This window comes from Lutra lutra, chromosome 2 (assembly GCF_902655055.1).
Source record: "Lutra lutra chromosome 2, mLutLut1.2, whole genome shotgun sequence".
NCBI lineage: Eukaryota > Metazoa > Chordata > Mammalia > Carnivora > Mustelidae > Lutra > Lutra lutra.
This window is the reverse complement of record NC_062279.1, coordinates 26,953,904-26,975,762: the sequence shown is the minus strand read 5'-3', so window position 1 is coordinate 26,975,762 and position 21,859 is coordinate 26,953,904. Positions and strand designations below refer to the sequence as shown.

Below are 21,859 nucleotides of genomic sequence, written 5' to 3'. Positions count from 1 at the left end.
TTCTGTTTGCTCATGGGCCAACAGTCATGAGAGTATTAATAGAGTCTACCTTATAACCATCATCAAAAAAACTTCATAAACTAGGAAGATAAGGTAACCATGTGATTAACAACTGCTCAATAACAGAACTAAGTTTTATACATTAGATCTTCTTCAGGGTCTTGGAAAACCTTTGTGTAAATAAGATCATATGCACAGTAATTTGGAAAATCTTCTGATTCATAACTTGCCTTGTTAACTTAAAAGCTAATCAAAGTTGGCAAACCCGATGATTATAAAACACATGAAGCCTGAATATACATTAATCTTCTGTTCAAAGACCACCACCATTAGGGTGATATTTTTGGGTCGGTTCTGTCTTGCAAATATAAAACTACATTTTAAAAGTTTTACTTAATTGCTAAAGGACCTTGCTAATACCATCAAATTGGCTTTATTCTGCTAATATCTAATTCTCATGGTAGAAAGTTTCCAGATGAGAATTTTTTTGTTGTTTATTTTTCTGTTTTTTTAAACCCTGGCTGTATTATTTGGCACGAGCCAAATTTTGAGGTAGTGTCAATTTGAAATTGTGCCAGGCATAAAAGGCATTCAGCCTACTGGCTTAATTTATATGGCCACTGACTTTATAGCTTATCAGGCTTGATCTTGTCATTTTTGGCTGAGAGAGGCAGATTTTCACCTTCATACAAGGTTTCAGCTGTAATATTTGTTATTTTCAAACAGAGCCAACTGTTAATTAACTTTTTAAGAATAAGTAGTACATGTGTGCCCAGGATACAAAATTTGAAATACACAAAATGATATACAATGGAAAGTGTCCCTCTCATACCAATTTCCCAGCCACCCTGTTTCCTACCAGCTTGCATAATTTTGGCAGATTGAGATCAGCTTATAATTGTTTTGTCATCTCTGGGAAAAACTATTTAACTGGAAAATGAGGGAGCACTTTCCAATGTTTCTATAACCTTTATTAATTTAAGATGGACTTATGTAGCATTTTACAAGTAAAGCTCAGGATGCTTTACATTCTTTCAATAATCACTTTCATTTCTTCAGAAAATGAACTATTTCAGAACTGAAAGTGGGTACACTTTTTTTGTTAGCTGAGATAGTTTTTTTTTAATTTCAATAAACATTTATTTTACAATAGCTGTAGGTTTACAGAAAATTTGGATAACACAGAGATACCTCACATAACCTGCCCTCAATTTCCCTTATTGCTAATATATCACACTGTGATGGTACATTTGTCACAACTAAGCACCAACATTCATACTATTAACTATCAACTATACACAGTTTACTCTACTTCACTAGTGCTATGGACTGAATGCTTATGTCCACCATCCCCCCAAATTCATATGCTGAAGCATTAATCTTCCCTTTGATGATAGCTGGAGGTGGGGGTATTTGGAGATAACTGGGTCATGAGGGTAGAGCCCTTCTGAATGGGTTGGTGCCCTTATAAAAAGGGACACAAAAGAGGTGATCTCTCTCTCTCCATCATGTAAAAACACAGCAAAAGGTGGCTGTGGGTAAACCAGGGAGAGGGCTTTCACCAAGAACGTGACCACACTGGTACCCTGATCTTAGATTCCCATCCTCCAGAACAGTGAGAAATATATGTTGTTTGAGCCACCCAGTCTATAGTAATTTGTTCAAGCAGCCTGAGATGACTAAGAAATTAATTTTTCCTAATGCAAGTCTTCTTAGCCTCCTCTGGTCTGTGACAAAATCTCAGACTTCCTTTTTGATGACCTTGATGGTTTTGAGAAATACGGACAAGATATTTTACAAAAAATTCCTACAGAAGTTCCTCAATCGTGGCTTGGTGCTTTTTTTTATGATTAGACTGGAGTTACAGATTTGGGGGATGAAGATCAAGATGAAGTGCCATTCTTATCATATCAGAGTACTTGCTATCAACATGACATTGCTGACGATGTCAACCTTAAGCACCTGGGTGAGAAATGTTTGCCAGGTCCCTTTCCTATAAAATGACTCCTTCTCCTATTTCTTTTCCATACTCTAATTTTTTAAAACAAGTCACTAAGCATAAGCCCATTCAAGGGAGAAAGAAATTAAGCTCTGCCTCATTAACTGGGGGAGGTATTTATGTAAATTTTATGGAATTCTTTTCTATGGGAAATTTGTTTCTTCTCCACTGTTGACTCTACTTCATGTGTATTACAGGGTTCTTTGTATATGAGAAACACCAGCTCCAATTAAACATTGTTACCTGAGATATTTCTGTTATACCTCTAAGTGAAAAAAGTAAATGCTGAGTTAACTGTTAGTTTATCCAACTAACATATATTGAACATCTTTAGACAAGCTTCTTTATTAGGCACCTGATAAATACTACATAACACACTGAATGTTCACAATGAAACTTATAGTCTAACAGAAATATACAGTATGGTGTCATTAGTTAGTGTGAATATATGAATATACAGAACATACTAAGGACTTCTATTCAGAAGGAACTTATGGTCATCAAACTTAATAGAAGGAAGGGGATTCCAGGTAATTTAAATTACATTTGTGTAGATCTTTACACATTGCAAAACTGTCAACTGTTTATATGTGTAAAAATTAGTGGTAGATGGAAGAGAATAGGTACCTCCTACTAATATAGTTCTGTGGTTTGGTGGAATGATGTAAAACAAAAGGAAAAAAAAAACATGGTCTTTGGAGACTGACATGCTTTTTTTTTGACACCAATGTCACTCCCAGGTATTGTGGTCTAATTTTAGATTAGTAACTTTAATTCCTTGAGCTTTCTTATTGTCTCAAGGCTGTTATAAGTATTCAAGCTAAGTCAGCAAAAACAGCTACATATTTTCCCCATTCTTTTTTTTTTTTAAGATTTTTTAATTTATTTATTTGACAGACAGAGATCACAAGTAGGCAGAGAGGCAGGCAGAGAGAGAGGAGGAAGCAGGCTCCCCGCTGAGCAAAGAACCCAATGCAGGACTCGATCCCAGGACCCTGGGACCATGACCCAAGCGGAAGGCAGAGGCTTTAACCCACTGAGCCACCCAGGTGCCCCTATTTTCTCCATTCTTTATGCATGCCTCTGCAATGTGATTTTACATTTAGGTCACCAAAAGGTGAAGACCATTCTTCTACCCTTTAATCTAGCGTTGGCCTCTTATGACTTGTCTTTTGCTATTGGGAAATAAGTAAACATTATGCACAGGCTTTAAGAGAACTTAGTTCAGGGAGGGGGTTCACTTCTGTGCTGTTTCTGGAGTCCTGCTGGCATGTGCACAAATTCAGGTTTTCCTGTTAAAGGATGAGACCAGTGCGGGAGAACCGAGGTACCTCACCTATTAACAGCCACTCCGAGAAAGGCAGGTGAAGCCATCTGGATAAACCAACCCCAAGGAAGGCTACTCGCTAGCCAGAGAATGAGCAACTGACCACAAACACATGAATGAGCCCTTCCAAGAAAAGTAGAAAAACTGTCCTGATCAGCCTAGCCCAAACTGAGGATACAAAGGATGATGAGCCAAAAAATGACTGTAGTGTTCAGACACTGAGTTTCAAATGGTTGATTACAAAGCAACAGATAACTGACAGAATCATATATACCAGCTAGAATGGCGACAGGAACCAAACCTGGTAAACGTTCCAAGTTTCAGAGATAATACCTTTTTTTTTTCTTTATGAGTGAGGTTAGACTGCAGTATCTACTTAAGTTTAGAATGAAAATGGTATTCCCAAGCAGTCCCTAACCTGTTTCTAAAAGCCTTTACCCTAGCCATCTAATTTCCTACAAATTCTGACTAGTGATTTTCATAGTCCAGTGATTATACCATGTTACCTCTTTTCCTATTATCAAACAGTTGTGAATGTGCATGCTCTGGGGAAAGAGTACTTTCATATTCTAAAACCCCCTTTCAGGGGAAAAACTAACCTAGTTGTTTTTCCCCAGAGATGAAATAGTTTTTGCTGATCCTAACAGAAAAGAAGTGATTCTGACTTCGAAAGTACCACATTCGATCACTGTAATTAGAACAAGAGAATGCTGTGATTTTTCTCAAAAGAGTAAAGCTGACTTGTCCTGCAAAATAAAGATCTTTCCAATGATAGGGAAGAATGCAAGTGGGGGATTCCTAGCCCTAAGAATAACATGGATCCAGAAGGTAAATATGAGTCAATAAACATCACTGAGCCCCCACTGGGACTACAACAACAACGACAACGACAACAACAACGGGACCAACACTGACCCCTCTAGAGTTAAACTGAGGGCTCAGGGGATAAGCGCCACTGAAAATGGGAGTTGTGGCATGGTGTGGCATGATGACAAATCTATGAACAGGATGGATGTGAACCCATATATTAAATGAGGCTTCAAAGCCTCCCCAATAAGTGTCTCCTGCATATTTCAGCATGACTGCCATTGCTTAAAATGGTGTCACTTATTTGTGGAGCTTAACAAATAGCATGGAGGACAAGGGGAGACGGGGAGGAGACGGGAGTTGAGGGAAATTGGAAGGGGAGGTGAACCATGAGAGACTATGGACTCTGAAAAACCATCTGAGGGGTTTGAAGGGGCGGCGGGGGGGTTGGTGGGAGGTTGGGGCAACCAGGTGGTGGGTATTGGAGAGGGCACGGATTGCATGGAGCACTGGGTGTGGTGCAAAAACAATGAATACTGTTACACCGAAAAGAAATAAAAAATTTTTAAAAAAATGTTGAGCTCTTCATGGGGAACATCATGAGAAAGCTAGCTTATCATGATACAGACAGGCCTCATACTGGGAAGTACACAAGATGTAATGAGGAAGTCAATACTACAGAAATCAGGAGCAGAGGAAAAGGGGGAATATTTTGTCTCCCCTCCATCCCCGGGGGTGGGAGGAGGAAGGAAATAATGATTATCTCCACTCTGGTAAGCCTGAAAGATAACTACCATAGATTATAGTTTTCCTGTCAACTGTACCATTCATTGTATATAGTTTCTCAAAGTAAGTTCCATATCATGTTAATAGATGCTACTTAAACCAGTTCAACATCTCAATAATTGCTTATGCGCCTTCTCTCCCACCTTTGTTCCACCACTACATACACAAAATCACCCAACAGCTAATCACAAATAAGTATTATTGAGTTATTAGTTCATCAATAAGACTAAATGGATTGTGATGCCTTGGGTGGCTGAGTCGGCTAAGCGACTAACTCTTGATTTCCAGCTCAGGTCAGGATCTCAGAGTTGTCAGATGGAGCCCCATGTCATGCTGGACCTGCACCCTGCTTAAGATTCTCTCCCTCTCCTCTGCCCCTTTCCCCTCTCTCTCTCCCTCCGAGGGGGGTTAGGGAGAGGACTAAATGGATCAATAGGGTAATAGGATTTAAAACTTCACTTTGCCTCAGAAACCTAGTTATTCAATTATTGCCATCTTACTGTATGTCTATTTTGTAGGAGTTTTATAGGTAAAATAAAATTTACCTGAACTTAAAGGGAGAGAGAACTTCCCTCCGACCACATCAGTTAAAACTGATTAGAATTCATTATGTGTTTCTAGAGATTAGAGCAAGCAATAAATTGGAGATCTGACCAGTTCTGGAACCTAATGAGCTAGAGGAGATAGGATGGGAATCCAAGAGGTACAGAGAAAGAATAGTTATGAATGTTGACCCTGTCCTTGGTGATGGCTACATAAACAGATTATATACTAAAGACTTACTGCTCTTTTTTTCTAAACTTGTCTGAGTCTACTTTTATTAAAATATACAACCAAAATACTTGTTAGAAGGGTATGATTTTCAGGGTGAACCTAAATTTGAGAAAGAACCCTTAAAAATAGTGTTTGAAATATGAGATATAGAAAGAAGTTTATACTCACTCCACAGAAAAACACATTAATTTTGCAAGCACACATGGAATATTAAAACAAAATTTGTGTGTGTGTTGTAGGACACAAGAAAGCCTCAAAACATTCTGAAGATCAACATCAATCGTATAAATTACGGTCTGCTGTCAATGCAATAAATTCAAAATCACTAACAGGTTTAAAAGTTTAAGCAGGTTTAAAAGGCTTAAAGGTTTAAGCAGGTTTAAAAACAGATTTAAAGTATTACCTGGAAAACTAACAACGCGGCTCTTCAAAAGCTCCTGAGGGGTTTTAGTTCCAGCTGGTGACGGAAGAGTCCCCTGAACCCACATCCTCCCACGAACACACCTTACCCACAGTTACATCTGGGACAAGGGCCTCGGGGGGCAAGAAAGACCAAAAGCTGGTGGACCGACTCCTATGCCAGTAAGAGAAGGCCCACATCAGCAGGTAGGAGAAGCTGGGTCCCCATCTAGCCACGAACCCCATCCTTGGCGCAGTTCGGAAGGGAACTCAAAACCCTGAGCTTTTCCTTGAGAAGCAAGGGTTTAAACCCCACATCCGTCACCCCAAGTTTTTAAGACCTGCACCTGCATGCCGAGCCCCCAAAATACATAGCTCTGAAAGGCAAGGCGCCTCTCGTCCCCAAGACCCACAAGGCTATCCAGGGCTCGCGCGCTCGGACTCACCCGCCTCAGTGGTAGACGCTGAAGCAGCTCCTTGAGCGGCGAGGGCCGTCCAGACTCCGCGTGGGAGATGTTCCTTGCTTTCACTTGTCTCAGGGCTTGAGCCTGAGGGGCAGGCATGTGATTTGACACCCATTCGGGGACTTGCTGGGGGCCTCACCAAGGAGAGGGCCTGCTCGCCTTGGGAGCTGCGTTCGGCGCCCTCTCCTGAGCCTCAGCTTGCCTGTGGGTATCTCTCCGCCCGCAGCTTTATCCTGCGTGCGGTGCGGGGGTCATTGCGGCTGCGCGGAGGAGATGCCCCTTGATCAGGCTCTGGTGGCTGCGGGGGGTTGAAAGGAGTGGTGCTGGACTCCTGGGTCCTATGGGGCTTTAACATTCCGGGAAATCATTCTTGGCAGGGTACCATGCCCAGGGCACAGCACAGACTGACAGATCTGCCTTTTCTGTTGGGGGCGGGGGGGGGGGGGGGGGGGGGCGGAGGTTATTTGCTTGCCCTAAAGTTTACGCCTAAGAGGCGGGCTTTAGGTTTGACTCTCAAACCCCTTCAGATCCCTTTGCTCTCATGCTCTCAGGGAATGTAGGCTGGTGCACTCCATCTTTGTGCTTTCCCACTGCCTTGCTACAGCTTACCGTTATATCCCAGACCAGAGCTTATACACTCCTCTGGAGTCCCGATATTTGTGACTGCTGCCCAGGGGACAACTCTAGATGGCCTGACACTGGTGGTTCACAGGGCTTAGGCTTGCAGTCCCACTGGACCGTCTATATTTGCATACTTTAAAAGCTGCTCCCTGAGGATCTGGCTTTGCAGCACCGACAGGTCTTGGTACATCGTCAACTACTGGGAGATATTAAAAACAAAATAGGCTGCTTGAATAATCATAAAGTTTTGAGAGACCACTGAGAGGTAGGGCAAGGTTGAACAATCAGGTTCATTTCCTCTGAGTCTTCTCCTTCAAGACTGGAAGAGGTGCATATTTTATCTAGGGCATAGAGATCAACACAGAGAGTCAAGCAAAATGAAGAAATATGTTCCAAATGAAAGAAAAAAGTAGTATCTGAGAAAGGTGGTCTCTTCTTCATGAGTTAGATTCTTCATAAGGCTATTAGAGACAGAGAATTTATTAATAGTCATCCAGGAGTTTCAATAAAGCCATTTGGTGATTTCTTTTTTTCGAAAACTCATAAACTGAATACTCTCCTCATTGCCATCTTCATCTCTGTTTCTAAATGTGCAGATGTGTAGATGACTGGATTTAGAAAAGGAGTTAAAACTACATCAAATACAGGTAGAAGTTTATCCAGATGTATTGAAGGAGAGGATCACATGGAGAAAAAAAAAAAAAGTCAGTGGGCAAAAAATAAAATCACACAGTGATGTGAGCTGGCTGAGTAAAAGGAGTCTTGGATGATCACCTGAGGAGTGTTCCTGCAGAGTGGCCAGGATGGAGGTGTAAGAGGATGAGCAAGAAGAAAGCAACCAAGTTAAATGAACCCACTATCAGTAGTGACCATGAACTTCAGTTATAAGTATCTGCGAAGGCAAATTTGATGAGCCAAGGTATGTCAGAGTAAAAGCTGTCTAATACGTTAAGGGCTACAGAAGGACAAGTTTATCACAGAATCCAAATGGGCCAATGAGCAAGTAAGGCCAATGGTCCAGGTAACCACTAAAATAAAAATGCACATGGGCGCCAGGGTGGTTCAGTCATTAAGCATTTGCCTTCGACCCAGGTCATGATCCCAGGGTCCTGGGATCTCGCCTCACATCAGGCTCCCCGCTCAGCAGGAAGCCTGCTTCTTCCTCTCACACTCCCCCTGCTTGTGTTCCCTCTCTCGTGTGTCTCTGTCAAATAAATAAATAAAATCTTTAAAAAAATAAAAAGGACCATATAATCTTTTAAAAATAAATAAAAATAGTAAAATAAAAATGCACATTCATGGACTCATGATGGACAGGTGGTAGAGAGGCTTACATATGGCCTTATATCAGTCAAAGCCCATGGTTATGAACAGCAAATGTTTCCTCCAATAGCATGGCTGAGCTTCAGAGCCCCCAAAGGAGATGACTTCCTGAAAAAAGATCACAAATTATCCTGGGTACTACAATGGAGCAAAATATCCGGTCAGTGCTAGAGAGATTGCCTGAGAGAAAATTCATAGGGGAGTGTAAGGGTCCGAGGTCACAGAGACCATTATGAAGAAGTCTACCCTCATACTAGACACGAAAGAAAAAAACCACACATGTGTGCGCTCTCACACAAACACACATACTCACACACACACAAAAAAGTGAAAAGACACTGGATCTCTCTGGAATTGGAGACTTTCAGGAACACAAACTCAGAAACCACAGACTGGTTGGCTCCATCCATGGGCTCATATGATAGGTTCGCTATAAACCTGCCTTATCTAAAGGAAGAAAATAACGCAATTCAAATTAATACTATTATATTAATACCCTCTATGGAAAAGTATATACATTTTGGAAGTCAAATATTACCTGAGCATTTCACAAAAACCAAATAACATCTTTTTGGCCAATTTTATGTAGTTACATATGACAGTAACAGTCACTAAGTAGCCTTGCTAACACAAAGAATGATGCCTAGGAAAATTTGTTTAAATGGCAAGTCTTTCAAATCCTACATGATCACTTCTGGGGCAGTGGCTAACTCAAATGTAGATGTTTAAGCAACTGGGAATTTTGACAGTATAAAAAGCCAAATAAATTTCGAACATCTGGTACTATCCAAGTATAATGAGCCTAAATGAGATACATCAGAAAGAAGAATTGGACAAGGAAACAAGAAAAATAGGGAGTCTGGAAATGAGTCCAATAATCTAAAAAGGGAAAGGAAGCAAAGCAAAGAACTGTATAGCAGAAGACAGTAACATGTAAATGGCTTGTGTCCTCAGAGTTTCAAAAACAAGACTTGTTCCTGGTTGAATACACAAAACCAGAAGAAGATATCCAATTGCTCCTGAAATAATAATGCTGAGCCATCTCCTTTAGTTCTGAACAAAATAAGAATAATTTTATTTATTTATTTATTTATTTATTTATTTAGGTCTCAACAGAGCAGTTTATTGAGCCATAGTAAAGTGATAGTACAAAGCTCTTAAAGAGGGAGGGGACCTGAGAGGGTTGCCCAAGAATAATACTAAACAATTTAGAATTAAACAACAAAAACATCCTGTGTTAATATTTGTGGAAGAAAGCTAAAGCAGTATCTAGAGGGAAATAACTTTAAATACACTAATCAAAAAATAAGAAACTTTGGGGCACCTGGGTGGCTCAGTGGGTTAAAGCCTTTGCCTTCAGCTCAGGTCATGATCCCAGGGTCCTGGGATCAAGCCCCACATCGAGCTCTCTGCTCAGTGGGGAGCCTGCTTCCCTTCCTCTCTCTCTGCCTGCCTCTCTGCCTACTTGTGATCTCTGTCAAGTAAATAAATAAAATCTTAAAAAAAAAAAAAAAGAAAGAAAGAAGAAACTTTGGAGGCTCCTGAGTGGCTCAGTTGGTTAAATATCTGCCTTCAGCTCAAGTCATGATCTCAGGGTCCTGGGATTGAGCCCCAAGTCAGATACCCTGCCCAGTGGGGAGTCTGATTCTCCTTCTCCCTCTGTCCCTCTCCCCCATTCATTTTGTCTCTCGCTCTCTCAAATTAATAAAATCCTTAAAAAAAAAAAAAGAAATAAGAAATGTTGGCAACAGATAAATTAAGAGTTAACTTTTTAGTTTTCCTGAAGTACAGTTCTAGACTATAGAACGCTATGTTGATTAAATAATGATTCTCAGGATGGTGGGATTATAAATAAATATTTATTTCATTTATACTTCCATTTCTCAGATTTTTTTAAATGAAAAATGTCTAACCATACAATCGGGGTGGGGGGGAAGCATTCCTTTTGAAAAAGAAATCAGGCAATAAAGATATCTTTGCAACTCAGTAAAATTCCTCTCCTTTTCTTAAGTATTAAAACTTCTGTATATACATTTAAAAAAATTTAAGACTTCTCATGAAATCTGAAACCGAGGTCGTTTCTGGATGTTTTTTATGAAAGAGGCTCATACTAAAGTTAAGACCTCTGTTTTATGTCATTTTCAAAAAGATAGCACCTCTTGTGCAGGGGTATTGGTTCAATACTCACTCAGAGGAATGAACAGCACTTCCTGAATCACCAATACCTTTTTTCTACAGAACCTCAATTTTCCCTAGAGGCTTCCTATCCACACATACACAACACTGACAATACTCAGAGGTTATAAAACCTGACAAATCACAGCTTGAGGTGAAAAAGCTTTAGGACTGAAAAATATCAAGAGGAATTAGAAATGAAAGGTGAATGCAATTATATTCATTCATTTTATAGGTAAATTATGAGAGGGAGAAAAGCAAATAGAAATATATTTTTTTTAAATCTGAAGACTGATTATAACTATTAGCAGTATCATAATGTTGACCTGTTGTACATTAAGAATATCCTTTTTCAATGAGATGTTAAATTTAGTAAGTTAATGAAGAAATGACTTTTCAGAAAAGGTAATAGGGGAGTTTTTCATTTTGAATTTCATACTTGTGCTTCACTCTCTAGAATACTTTTATTTAGAAGACAGGGGTGTTAGAAAGATTGTTGATATAAGTTATTTTCCTTTCACAGACTGGACAAATAGAAATTGACTAACATAGTCCAGCTTCTGTTGATTCCTTTTCTTAAAATAAAAAAATAAAACCTTTTCTATAGTATCTTATAAAGTTTGTCTAACTAATTTAGCCACAAATATATACCAAAATGTTTCTGGTTCTCAAAATAATTTGATTTTAGAGAAGTATATGGGAACCAGCTGGGTCCTCATTTTTTTTTCTCCCAACTTTTTCCTTTGAAAATGTTCAAATCTATAGAAAAGTTGCCAGAAAAATCCAGTGAATACCTATTTCCATGGACTGAATTGTATCCCTCCAAAATTTATGTGTTAGAGCCTTCACTCCTAGTACTTCAGAATGTGATTATTTTTGAACATAGGGCTTTAAGTTAGTGATCACGTTAAGTGAAGTCCATTGGGATGGGCCCTAATTGAATCTGACTAGTATAAGAAGAGGAAATTTGGACACACAAAGATACCGAGGGTGCAAATGCACAGGGCCTATGAAGAGGCAGAAACACGCTAGCCATCTATAAGCCAAGGAGAGAAGCCTCAGAAGAAACCAGTCCAGCTGGCACTTTGATCTTGCTCTACAGCCTTCAGAAATGTGAGAAAATAAGTCTCTGTCGTTTAAGCCAGCCAGCTGGTATTATTTTATTATGCAACTCTAGTGAATACCCCTATATGCTTTTCATATAGAACTAATTAACACTTTGCTACATTTGCATGTCCCCTCTCTCTCTCCACACACTCACACAGACATGCACATGCACTAAATATAAAGCACACATACACATATATACACCTATATAACCACCTTTCGGCCAGGCCAGAGGAAGGGATGAACTATTTGAGTGTTAACTGCAGGCATCCTGATACTTTTCTCTAAATACATCAGAGTGGGCACTTCCCAAAGATTAGTACATTTTCTTATAAAACCACATCACAAATTTTACATTCAGGAAATATAAATGAAACATAATATATTAAATATACTGTTAACTGTTTAAATATACTGTTTAAATTTTCCCATTTGCCCTAACATAGCTAGGGGTTTTTTGTTTGTTTGTTTGTTTGTTTTAAAGATTTTATTTATTTATTTATTTGACAGAGAGAAATACAGCGAGAGTAGGAACACGAGCAGAGTAACTGGGGAGGGAAAGCAGACTTCCCACGAAGCAGTGAGCCCAATGTGGGGCTCGATCCCAGGACCCTGGAATCATGACCTGAGCCGAAGGCAGATGCTTAATGACTGAGCCACCCAGGCACCCCACCTAGGGTTTTTTGTTGTTGTTTTCTCCAACCCAAAATTTAATCAAGGTACACAAATTTCATTTAGTTGTCAGGTCTTTTTAATCTAGAATGGTTAGCCCCTTTTTTTAGGACTCTTATGATATTAACATATCAGAGATCACAAGTAGGCAGGAGAGAGGGGGAAGCAGGATCCCTGCTGAGCAGAGAGTCTGACGCGGGGCTCCATCCTAGGACTCTGAGATCATGACCTGAGTCGAAGGCAGAGGTTTAATCCACTGAGCCACCCAGGCGCCCCTGATATTAATTTTTTAAAAAAGCAGTTGTTTTGCAAAATGTCTCTGTTTGAGTTTGTCTGATGGTTTCTTCATAATTAGATTCAGGTTAAGCATTTGTAGCAGGAATACCTGCTCATGTGATGTGTCCTCAGTGTGTTGCATCAGGAAGCTTATGTCAGTTTGTCCTCTTATTGAGGATGCTAAGTTTGACTATTTGGTTAAAAAGGTATCTTCTAGATTTCATCATTGAAAAGTATTCTTTTATCTTTGTAATTAATAAGCTATTTTTTGGCTGATAATTTGATACCAAGTGACTGTCATGTCCCCCAGTAATCTTTTCTCATTGGTTTTACTTTGTTGATGATCCTTGTCAGAATAAATTATTATGATGGTAGTTATCGTATGGTAGTTAAAAATACATGTATTTGTTGGAATTTTTCTTCAAAAGAGAACTCTTTTCCCTCTTCCTATTTAAAAATAATTTCCCCTCCCAGGGGCACCTAGGTGGCTGTCAGTTAAGCCACTGGCTCTTGATTTCAGCTCAGGTCACAATCTCAGGGTTGTGAGACTGAGCCCGGTGTCAGGCTCTGTGCTTAGGCAGGAGTCTGCTTGAGATTCTCTCTATCCCTCTTCCTTTGCCTCCTACCCTGTGTGCACTCTTTCTCTTTAAAATAAATAAATCTTAATTATTTTTCTTTTTTTGCCAGAGTGGACTCCTTAATATTTATTTATTTATTTATTTATTTAATGTAAGTATGATTCATTTATACTTTAATAAATTAAGTATAATATACAAGTTAATATTAGCTGCAGGTGTACAACATAGTGATTCAACAATTCTACACATTACTCAGTGCTCAATGATAAGTATAGTCACCATCTGTCACAAAACATTACTAAATTATTACTAACTATATTCCCTATGCTGTACTTTTTTTTCATCTCTGTGACTTATTTTATAACGAAGAGTTTATATAACTTAATCCCCTTGATTTGAATTTATTTTACTCACTTTTTCTTTTTTTTTTAAGATTTATTTATCTGAGAAAGAAAGAGCATGCACGTGTGCATGCCCATGCCTGAAAGTAAGGGGAGGGGCACAGGGAGAGACTCTTCGAGCAGACTCCCCACTAAGCATGGAGCCTGATGCAGGTTTCCACATGGGGCTGCCATCTCAGGACCATGAGATCATGACCTGAGTCAAAACCAAGAGTCAGACACTTAACGGACTGACCCACCCAGGCACCCCATTTTATAACTTTTTCTAATACATTTCTGTCATCATTCATTTGGATGTTAAAATTGTTCCAAATTTCACAAGCAAGAGTGGTTTCAAGTTGACTCCTAACTCCTGGGTTTTTGAGCACGCCTTTGTTTTCTGGCACAAGAGATATTTGTTTAAACCAAAATATAATAAATGACAAGTATTCCCATTTTGCTGTTATACCTCTTAGGGTATTTTTTAATCTAGAAGAATTCCCCCTCTCTGTTTTAAAATCATACTGACGTATTGAAGAATCTGGTCTAGTAGCTGTAGTGTTCCACCTTCTAGATTTGTCTAGTTTCCTCATGGTATCATTTAACTTCCTTTATCACCTGTATTTCCTATAACTTGAAAATAAGATGGTTAATATATTATATTCATTAGTTATAGAGTAAACATTTTTGGCATTTTATAAGTTTTACTATACTTTATATTATATCACATTACGAGCCATATACTATTTAGTTGCCCTGCTATTAAATTTAATAGTCGCCCTACTATTAAATTGAGATGTTATTCCATCACGTGTGTACAATAAAATGTTTTACCACATTCACAAAACTCATGTTATTTTTCATCCAAATGAGAGATTATTACCTAATGAGATTTTACTTATTCCAATAAATGTATTTAATAGCTTCTTGAGAATATACTTGTAAATAATAGAAAATTGCAAGGAGAGGAACACCTGGGTGGCTCAGTCAGTTAAGGGGCTGCCTTCAGCTCAGGTCATGATCCCAGGGTCCTGGGATCCAGGCCTGCATCTGGCTCCCTGCCCAGTGGGGGGCCTGCTTCTTCCTCTCCCTCTGCTTGCTGCTATGCCTACTTGTGGTCTCTATCTCTCTGTCAAATAAATAGATAAAATCTTAAAAAGAAAAGAAAATTGCAAGGAAAGTAAATTATCAACACTTTTTAAAAATTAGATTCTAAAATCAGAATTTTCCTTTGGTCTCACCAATTCAATGATTAGATATTCCACAGACCCTTGTCAAGTTCATAAATATAATGTAGAAGGATATTCAAGACAGGAATACTTATAGTTACAAAAACGTAAAAATAATCAAGGGTTCATCAAGAGGGGACTTGCTGAACTTAATGTGGAACATTTACAATAAAAATGCCAAGTAGCCATTAAAGCCAATTAAGTAGTTCTCTTTGTATGCATACAGAATGCTGGGCAAGATTTATTTAGTAAGGAAGGCAAGTTTCAGAACCCTGTATATAGTGTAATTCCATTTATGTTTAAAAATTTTTAAATAACTGATTAAACAATTAGAGAATATCTGAAAACATACACAAGGAACTTTTACAGGAAAATGTTAAGTGATAACTTTGATAAGGTCAGAAAGGATTGCTTTTTAAAAAAAAATATCCAGGGGCGCCTGGGTGGCTCAGTGGGTTAAGCCTCTGCCTTCGGCTCAGGTCATGATCTGAGGGTCCTGGGATCAAGCCCGCATCAGGCTCTCTGCTCAGCGGGGAGCCTGCTTCCTCCTCTCTCTCTCTGCCTGCCTCTCTGCCTACTTGTGATCTCTGTCTGTCAAATAAATAAATAAAATCTTAAAAAAATAAAAATAAAAATAAAATTAAAATAATAAATAAATAAATAAATATATCCATTCTGAATAAAGATTTATTGAGGTTAAGACTTACTCCTGAGTCTTTAAATTTTTCCAGGTTACTTTTCAAGCATATATTGCATAAAGTCTCTATATCTAACACTTCTCAAATTTTTAAGAATAAAGGACCGTCTTTTGCAGAATTCAGTATTATTCACTATAAGAAAAGCAAATAAGTTGTATTGAGTTTATATCTGAGCAGGTCAACTTTAAAGCATTCTCTGGCTAATCTATATAACCACAAATACGACTCTGAAATTGAAGATCGACCAAAGATCCCTCTTGTTACAGAAAAACTAAAGCCCAGAAATCAGAAAACTTTATAGATCTGAAAACTTGGATTTCACAAAGATAAAAAAAATCACAATAATAACAACCATAGCAACTACTAGGAACAATTCTCTTGATAAATAGGAGAGTAAAGAAGCAGACTACTATAAAAATGATTGTACCTCCTCAGAGGAATAGTTTGTATTGAATGACCACCATCATCAACAACAAAAAATTAGTTAATTTAACTGATTTAGAAATTCAATTTAATAGCACACCTCTGGCTAAATGAAGGTTCTAATTTAAAAAAAAATTATCTGCAGAGAGCATTCATACACACCACACACACACACACACACACACATTTGTTGTTTGTTTTGCTGATTTATTCTCTTTTTTGAGATTCCCTAATTGAAGATTATACACACACGCACGGGTGCGCGCGCACACACACACGTACTGACTGACCGCTCTTCAATTTCAGGAGACTATGCTTTCCGTTTGTACATTCTCGTAAATGACATGTTCGGTTAGCCTGCAGGAACTACTAGTTCTTTGTGTTTCCCAGCAACAGTCTGTCCCCTTCTCTTTGGGAAGCACTTAATGAGCCATGTACTCTTGGAAGTGAAAAGAGAGCACACAAGGGCTCTGGTTCTGCTGACAGAGTAGTTTCCACCGCTCCTGCTCCTACCGTTTTTGCTTTTCACATTGTATTCACTTCACCTTTAAATATAGAAAATGAGTCTGGTTTCTTTGTTTCCTTTTGATTTTGGTCATCTTCCCCAAATTAACTTAAGGCTCTATCTCTAAAATAGAAAGCTAACATCCAGTCAAGTCAGAAATATGGGGGTAAGTTTATTTTTTTTTTTCTTCTTACAGATAATCTTACAGATATTGTTGAGATATTCAGCAAGACCTACACCTACATTCCAAGACTGCGGATTTAATTATATTGTTAAAAAAAAAACAACTGAACAACTAGGTGATCTTTGGTCATCGTCAGATACAGCTAACAAAGGATCTTCTTTGCTTGTAGATAAGATCCTTAAAGCTAGCAACAGACAAAACTGTACCCTTCTTTTATGTTATACCAGTTCAGTGGCATAGAGACCCAATGACCCCAAGCTGTCCAAGAACTGTGATATTTAAGGACACTGTAATGGCTCAGGCCACCTCCTGGCACTTTCCCAAAGAAGTTTTGCTAAAGCATCTCTCCTCTCAGATTTCAGCACACAACTGGAAAGTGACCTCACGAACATTCCCTCCATCCATATTTATGTAAGTTCTCTGTGTTTTTTTTTTTTAATTTTTTTTTTTATTTATTTATTTGACAGAGAGAGATCACAAGGCAGAGAGGCAAGCAGAGAAAGAGAGAGGAGGAAGCAGGCTCCCTGCCGAGAAGAGAGCCCGATGCGGGACTTGATCCCAGGACCCTGAGATCATGACCTGAGCTGAAGGCAGAGGCTTAACCCACTGAGCCACCCAGGTGCCCCTCTGTGGTTTAATTTAATAGAATTCACCTCCCTATCCAATCTAATTTTCACACAAAAACAAATACATTTCTACTTCAAGTAAAGGAATGGTAATATGCCTATGCTTTGCTTATCTCCATGGGCTATTGCATTGTGTTCTATCATAAGGAAGCTAGTCTTTTGGGGAATACACAGAAATTAGAGCAATTAGACAGCTCAATAAAATAAAAAGGAATTTAATTCAATCAACTGAACAAGGAGAATAATCACATTAAATACAGTACTAGTGTATGGTGTATGGAATATTATCACAGTAATTACAAGCCTCTTGATACACCACAAAGCACATCAAGATAAGATACTTCAACTTAGCTAACTGACTGGCAAGAAAAGTATGAAACAAACATTCCCTCAGTCATTTCTATTTTGACCTCATAATAATCTATATTTCTACTTTACTTTCTTTCTGTCTTCCCTGGTAGCTTACTATTTAACTTCTAATATAATACCTTCTATTCTCAGAACATTTCCAAAGTGTGTCTTTCTAAAGCAAATACCTCAGGTGGCACAACTAGTGGCTGATTTTCCTTTATCCCCTCTTCACCCTGCACAATGATCCCATTAACTATGTTAGCCTAAAACTCACCTCCCTGACTGCTTTGTCCCTCAAGGCCTTATTTTCTCTTTAATCCTTTTGTTGCCTCTCTCTCTTCAATGGCTTCTCTTGTAGGTTTTACCCCAAAAGATGTATCTTCTTTCTGTGGACTTAACCTTGGTCATCCCATAGTTACCTTGTATGCAAGTGAAATGCCAAGCAAATCTCAAACCCCAACCTGTCTGCCTCCCCTCGACCTTTTTTCCCATTCTCAGCTATTTCTAATGATGTCTTCTTTTTCTAAGATTTTATTTTCTTATTTGACAGAAAGAGTATAAGCAGGGGAAACGGCAGGCAGCGGGAAAGGGAGGAGGAGAAGGAGACTTCCTATGGAGCAGGGAGCCCGATGTGAGGCTCAATCCCAGGATCCCAAGATCATGACCTGAACTAAAGGCAACACTTAACCAACTGAGCCGCCCAGGTGCACCTCAAATGATAAGTCTTGAAATCATCTAGAACTGAACATATCCCAAAGGCAGCCCCACACTTTATTCTCTCTCTCTCACTCTGGCATATTCTACCACAGAGTCAAGAAGACTCAAATCTTTAGGATCACAGTTGAGATTTTGCCCTTGAGACCTCTAAACCCTCTCTCTCTCTCAGCTCCTGCTTCACCTGCACCATTTCCTTTGTTTATTCAAGTTCATAAAACCTGTTAAAAAATCCATTGTGATAATCCTTGAATTCCTCCACTAAATTTGAGATTTTCATCCTCTAAGTCTAGTATCCAAACTCTAGCCTCCTTTATCTGAGCCCTAACTTCTTCACTTAACTTTAAGGTTTGGCTTTCTAATTTTTTTAAAAATTGACAATAAAAATAATTTTCAAATGTACAGTTTTACTTGTATTTAAAATTGATGTAAGAAGTTTTTTTAAATGCTTGTGTTTCATTATAAAAACTAGAACAGTTTTTTTTTTAAAAGATTTTATTTATTTATTTGACAGAGAGAAATCACAAGTAAGCAGAGAGGCAGGCAGAGAGAGAGGAGGAAGCAGGCTCCCTGCTGAGCAGAAAGCCCGATGCGGGGCTCGAACCCAGGACCTGGGATCATGACCTGAGCCGAAGGCAGCGGCCCAACCCACTGAGCCACCCAGGCACCCCAGAACAGTTTTTTGTTTTTGTTTTTCCAAGACTGCATTTATTTATTTGACAGAGAGACATGGCAAAAGAGGGAACACAAGCCAGGGGAGTGGGAGAGGGAGAAGCAGGATTCCCACCGAGCAGAGAGCCTAATGAGGGGCTTGATTTCAGAGCCCCGGGATCATGACCGGAGCCGAAGGCAGACACTTTAACAACTGAGCCACCCGGGTGCTCCTAGAAGAGTTTTAGATTTGAAAAAGAGCAAGGGCTGGGATGCCAGGGTGTGCAGTCAGTTAAGCCTCCAACTCTTAGCTTCAGCTCAGGTCACAGTCTCAGGGTGGTGAGATCAAGCCCTGAGTCAGGCTCTGGGCTCAGTGTGGAATCTGCCTAAGTTTCTCTTTCCCTCTCCCTCTGCCCATGCCCCACACATGCACGTATGCACGCTCTCTCTCACTCTCTCTCTCTCTCTCTAATAAATAAAATAAATCTTTGAAAAAGAGCAAGGGCTAGAACAATTATTTTATGTATGCACATAAACAAAAGAAAAAATAAGTGTTATTTATTTTAACCACCAGATTGATCATATTTGTACTATGAGCTTTAAATGTGTTTGTACTATAAACATGTACAATGTAAACTTCATACGTGTACGTGCTTTATCTCCAGCGACTACCTAAGTGCCAGGCATTTGATCGGTCTCAGTAAATATTTGCCGAGTCCAAAAATTATCAATTCCAACAGCTACTAGCAGGTATAAAGTAATTTTCCCTTCCATCTCTCCAAATACTTAGTTTCTATCCCCAGAGGCAATTACCACTTTAGCATTTTCTTTTTTTTTTTAAGTGATTTTAAAGGTGCGTGATGGATATTATTTTTTTTTAAGATATTATTTATTTATTTGACAGAGAGAGATCACAAGTAGACAGAGAGGCAGGCAGAGAGAGAGAGAGAGAGGGAAGCAGGGTCCCCGCTGAGCAGAGAGCCCGATGCGGGACTCGATCCCAGGACCCTGAGATCATGACCCGAGCCGAAGGCAGTGGCTTAACCTACTGAGCCACCCAGGCGCCCTAGCATTTTCTTTTGTATTTTTTTGGAGGTATTGTTAAGTCCGATCAGCATGTGTGCATCTATGCAGACAGGCAGATATATGAGTTTGTGTGTGTATGTGTGAGTGTGTGTACACACCATAACTTATCTTTTTTCTCAAGTGGGAACAATCTATACAAATTTATCTTACCTTTTGAATTTATATATTTTAGGGATCATTTCTTTTTGGAAAACTGTCTTATCTTTATAAAGATGACACAGTATTCCTCGAATGAACATGTACTCAATTGATTTGATCAGTCTGTTATTGGGAGTGTTAGGGCTACCAGGATTTTGTGATTTTTAAACAATTCTTGTAGGGATCTCATTGCTCCTATGTGCCAGTATACGGAGGATAATGTCCTAGAAGTAGAATTGCTACACCAGATTAAATGCATTTAAAATTCTCATTGATATTGGCAAATTTCCTATCATAGACATACCAATTTATATTTCCACCAAAATGGTGTATAAGAGCACCATTTTCCTTCATAGTGGCCAAGACAAGACCATGAATTTTTTTTCCTTTTTTTTTTTTTAAATGTTTCCATCATCTGAGTTTTTTATTGTTTTGTTTTTTTAATTCCAGTGTATGGGGCGCCTAGGTGGTTCAGTTGGTTAAGCCTCTGCGGGGAGTCTGCTTCTCCCTCTCCCTCTGCCTCTCCCCTGCTTGTGGTCTCTTTTTCTCTGTCAAATAAATAAATAAAAATCTTTTTTAAAAAATCTGTTTTTTGGTTTGTCTCTCTTTCTTTTTTCCTTTCTTTGTTTTATTTCTTAAATTCCACATGCGATCAAAATCATACGGTGTTTGTCTTTCTCTGACTGGCTTATTTCACTTAACATTACACTCTCTAGATCCACCCATGTTGCAAATGGCAAGATTTCACTCTTATTTACGGCTGAGTAATATTCCTTTATATATATATATATATATATAGCCACATCTTTATCCACTCATCTAACAAGATCATCAGATTTTGAGATCATTTCCACGTATGAGTTGAAAAATGGTATCACATTATAACTTTCACATCCTTTTTAAATATAAATGAAATATGTTCTGTTTAAGAGTCCTTACCTTTTATAGACATCTATGGAAACATTTACGAATGCAATTGTATAACAGCTGAGATTTGCAGCAAAATAATGAGAAGAGGGGAAACAGATATGAGTATAGAAGAAACAAGATTATTCACAAAGATGGTTGAAGGGTACAGGAAGATTGCTTATGTTTCTCTGTCAATTTTTGTGTATGTCTGCAATTTGTCATAACAAAGTATTTTTAATGTGCATAAAAATTTAATAAAATAATTGTCTTTTTCCTGATACCAGAATAAAATTATGTGATGTTCAAATTCAAAAAAGAAAAAGAAACGTAAATAATATATAATATATGTTAATATGTTAACAGACATATTGTATTAATTATTCCCACATTTTAGGGGCCCCTGGGTAGCTCAATCAGTTAAGTGTCTGCTTTGGGCTCAGGTCATAATCCCAGGGTCCTGGGATAGAACCCCACATTGGGATCCCTGCTCAGCGGGGAGCCTGCTTCTTCCTCTCCCTCTGCTGCTCCCCCTGCTTGTGCTCTCTCACTCTCTCAGTCAAATAATAAAATCTTTAAAACAAATTATTCTCACATTTTAAAGACATTTGTCTTTTCATTTCTATGAACTGCCAGGAATGCTATATATCATTAACGTTA

General features: G+C 38.7%; 1 protein-coding gene across 4 annotated transcripts in view; it reads right to left on the bottom strand.

Annotated features, from left to right (window-relative positions):
* Nucleotides 1–14,072: 14,072 nt before the first annotated feature.
* The window catches only part of TRIML2 (tripartite motif family like 2), a 46,057-nt gene continuing 38,270 nt past the window's right edge, over nt 14,073–21,859 (bottom strand). For 3 of the 4 annotated variants that reach the window (XR_007125402.1, XR_007125405.1, XR_007125404.1), the window contains 2 exons: nt 15,625–15,747; nt 14,073–14,315 (listed from right to left, as the gene is read on the bottom strand). The gene's annotated coding sequence lies outside the window, so the exon portion shown is untranslated. The remainder of the gene's footprint in view (nt 14,316–15,624; nt 15,748–21,859) is intronic. The other variant, XR_007125403.1, reaches the window with a different exon arrangement.